This window comes from Pinus tabuliformis, chromosome 2_1, assembly GCF_031772625.1.
Source record: "Pinus tabuliformis cultivar Carrire ecotype Pingquan chromosome 2_1, CPIR1, whole genome shotgun sequence".
Classification (NCBI taxonomy): Eukaryota; Viridiplantae; Streptophyta; class Pinopsida; order Pinales; family Pinaceae; genus Pinus; species Pinus tabuliformis.
The window spans coordinates 262,005,444-262,009,982 of NC_142299.1; positions in this window are offsets into that span (position 1 = coordinate 262,005,444).

Genomic DNA, 4,539 nt, shown 5'->3' on the forward strand with positions numbered 1-4,539 from the left:
TATTCTCCTCACATAACAAACACCTTGAGAAGCTTAAAGGTAGAAACCAGGAGTTGCAAAGTAGATAATCACAAGATCATTTAGTTATAGGAAATAGTTTCCAGAGCATAGGAAAATAAAGTAGAGGTCAATGCAGTGATTCTTTAGAGTTTATCATAATTGTAGCAATAGGGACAACCATACATCAGTTATCGATGGCAGGAAAGGACTAATGAGGCGTATGGTAGCACGTCACATGGAGGACACAGGTTAGACAAGGATGACATGGTCACAAGTTGTATATGGATGTATATAACTGATAGAAAAGGTAGTGGTTATGGGTTCTATTCTAGTTATGGAGCATAGAGATAACATGGTCATCATTGTTATCATCCCTATAGGAGGAATGGGAAGCAATGCTTTCCAGATGAGTTCAAGCAATCCATACCTCCTACCTTTGATTGATAATTTAAGCAGTTGAAAGATGTAGAATACGGGTTACTTGGAATGAATTTTTTTTTTGCGATGTGTGATTATACAAAGAATATGAAGGCCATGAGAGTTATTTTTTAGTCTCAAGGGAAAAGCACATATCTAGTGGGAAGATGTGAAGTGAGTTAGAGGCATCAAGGCAAAGGAGTTGAGTTGGCATGAGTTCAAAAGGCTCTTTAGAAAGAAGTACTTATTAGAGAGATAAAATGGTAGGAAGTATAAGGAGTTCTACGAGCCTCAGAATTGGAAGAAGTAATTGGAAATTTGAAGCATTTTTATGAGTAATCTAAGTGTTAGTTGGAACCGAAGCAGGGTTGGAAACGTAATGATAAAACTAAGGGAAGATGGGATAAGAAGCAAGGAACACCTCAGGATGTAGGTAACGATGAGAATGCAATGTTGTACAATAAATTCAATGCAGTTGATAGAGGACATGGATTTTAGATTGAGGATTAGAACAAGGGTGAGGGAAGGAAGACTTTGCAGTGTTGGAATTGCAGAAAAGGATCATCATAGAAGAGATTGTCCACAAAATTACAGTGTAAGACCTCTAATTTATAGTGCTTGGTAGGCACAGAAAGTTGGATATGTTGGACACTATCCTCATCTTTATGCAGCCTTGGATAATAGGGAGGCTGAATACCAAGCATCTATTATCAAGATGGAAGTGAAGCTTCATGATCAAGTTTGATTATATTTTGATTGACTCTTGATCTAACACTACATATATCAATCCCGACATGATGGATAAGTGTTGCTTGAATGAAGAAGTGCATGCAAAGTTTTGGTTGGTGTTGTTGGAAATAGGTACAAAGAAAATAGATCATCATTGTGTGAGATCTTGTGTGTTAGATTTGAAAGGTATGTCTACTTCAGCACATATAAATGTGCTTCTGTTGTGATCATACAATATTTTTTTGGGTATGGATTCATTGTAAATTCATAGGACTAAAGTGGATTTCTATGAAAATTCCATTGAGTGCTTGGATGATGATGGAGGCAAGAGAATATTGTAGGGAAGCAAGAAGCTTACATCAATGATAATGGTTATAGATATGCAGGAAAAAGCAGAGCAGCTAGAAAGGGTGTGTATTTTTTAAAATTGATATTTCCAGTGAAAAAGGGAAGGATGTTGAGGATGCTAAAGTCTTGAAGAGGTATTAGTTTTTGCAGTAGTTTTAGGATGTATTCCTAATAGATACTTCAAAGTTACCCCCTCATAAGTAAATGGATTTTTCTTTTGAGTTCACATTAGGAGGAGCACCAACATCAAAAACACTTTACAAGAAGAGAACTCTATAGAGGAATTAAAGTCACAACTTAACGAAATGCTCAATAAGGGATACATTAGGCCAATTGTTTGACATTAGGGTTCACTAGTGTTGTTCGTGAACAAGAAGGATGGTACTCTTAGGTTGTGTATTGATTACAGGAAGTTGAAAAAGGTGAAAATGAAGAACATGTACCCTTTGTCATAGATTGATGACTTGATTTATTAGTTGAAGGGAACATCAGAGTTCTCAAAGATTGACTTGAGTTCAGGGTATCATTAGGTACACATTAAAGGAGAGGACATTTAGAAAACCAAATTTTCTAATTGGTATCAGCATTATGAGGTTGTAGTGGTTCCTTTTGGTGTTATTAATTCTCTAGCTACTTTCATGTGTTTGATGAATAATGTGTTGTGTCATTTTTTGGATAAGTTTGTGATAGTATTTATTTATGATATATTGATATATTCTAATAATGAAGAAGAGCATGTAGAACACCTAGCAACAATGTTAATATTATTGAGAGAGAATCAATTGTGTGAAAATATTAGTAAATGCAGTTTCTTTCAAACATATGTTCATTACTTAGGACATTTTATTTCCAAGGAAGGCCTAACAATGGACCCTTAAAAGCTCATAGCTCTCATGGAGTGGGCAGCTCCTAGGAACGTGGATAAGGTTAGATAGTCCATGGGACTAGTAGGTTATTATAGGTGATTCATTAGGAACTTCTCACAAATTTTGTATCCTATTACATACTTGTAGTGAAAAGGGAAGAATTTTGAATGGACTGAGGAGTGTGCATCTAGTTTTAAGAAGTTGAAGCATTTCCTTACAAATTCTCTAGTATTGAAGATTTCAAAAGTAGACAAAGAGCTTGTGGTGATTATAGATGCTTATGAGAGAGGGCTTTGTGTCGTCTTCATGCAACAAGGACATGTAATACACTATGTTTCAAGGAAGTTGAATGAGCATGAGAAGAACTACGTGACTCATTATCTCGAGTTGGAAGTTACCATTCATCCCTTGAATACACGGTGACATTACCTTCTTGGAAAGAGATTTATTCTAATGAGTGATCACAGTGGGTTGAGGTACTTATTTGAAAAATCTAATATGAATGTGAGGAAAGCTATATAATTGGATATTGTCAGCGAGTTTGACTTCGAGACCAGGTACATTAAGGAGAGGGAGAATAAGGGTTGCAAGTTCTCTTAGTAGAAGAGTGTAGGTGAATCACATTAGAGTGGTGAGTTCCTATGGGATATACTTATAGGAGCATATATTACAGGTATCATTAGTTGAGTCGGAGGTTACAACAACATGATAGAGGTGATAGGGATGAGGACTAACATCTCAAAATAAATGGCTTGGTCATATTAAAGAACAAGATTTATCTACTAGGTGGCAGTGAATTCAAGAAGCTTATCTTGAGGGAGTTTCATGTCAATCCTTATTCGGGTCACCCAGGCTATCAGAAGACATTGAAAATAGTTAAGATCTTTTATCATTGGCAAAACTTGAAGAAATAGATGGTTGATTTTGTTGCTAGACATTTGGATTATCAGTAGGTAAAAGAAAATTGTAAGCATCCACGAGATTTATTACATATGATTCTGATTCCAAAGTGGAAATGGGAGGTTATTTCAATGGAATTTAGTACAGCTTTATCGATGACATCGAGACAACATGATTCCATCATGGTTATGGTGGAAAGGTTAAGTAAGGTAGATCACTTCATTATAGCTATGTCTACGAATTTAGCTAGTGAGGTAGCTCATATTTTCATGAGGAAGGTATTGATATTGCATGGTTTTCCTAATATTATTTTATCTGACAAAGATGTCAATTTCACTTTCATGTTTTGGAAGGATTTGTTTGCAGGTTTGAGGACAAAGGTTTCTTTCAGTAAAACTTATGATCCGCATATAGATGGATAGACAGATAGGGTTAATAATACTATGGAGGAGATGTTGAGGGTGTATGTTTTTCATCAGCAGAGGAAGTGGGAAGAGTATCTTCCACTAGTAGAGTTTTCTTATAATAATGGCGATCAAGAGTCTTTGAAGATGAGTCTATTTGAGGCTCTTTATGGGTGGAGTTGTAATACTCCTATGAGTTGGAGCTTTCTAGTGAACAAGGTGTTGATTGAACCAAACATGTTGGCATATATGGAATAAGAAATGAAGGTTACTAAAATGAATACTAAAGTAGCACAATATAGGAAAAAGGGTTATGAAGATCAATACAACATATTTGAAGAGTTTCAGGTTGGGGTGCATATGTACTTGTGCATCACACTAAAGAAGATATCCTTGAGGATTGCATCATGTTCCAAGCTGGAACCTTGGTATTGCAAACCTTTCAAGATCCTTAAGAAGATTTGAGCTACTATCACAGTTCAAGTTTCATGGGAAACTTAATGTAATATAGTGTTCATGGGAAACAACTTTGGGGCAAGCTGACAAGAAATTTGTCAGTGCATATTCAATGATTACAAAGGAAAAGTGTTAACAAATTAAATGTCAGCAAATGTTTTAAATTTAAACAAGCGAGTGTTGGAAAATCAGTCGGAAGAATAAACTATCATTATTTGACATATGGTGCTTGATAAATTAGTTGGTGTGACATGTTATTAAATTTTACCAAAATAAAGAATTGTTGAATTTACCAGTGCCAAAGGTGATAATCATTATCAAAGCTAATGACGTGATTGAGGTAACCATAAGAGGCTTTGACCATGATAAATATCATGCAATATGGATTCACACACTAAGCTTCAGTTTTGATGAATCAA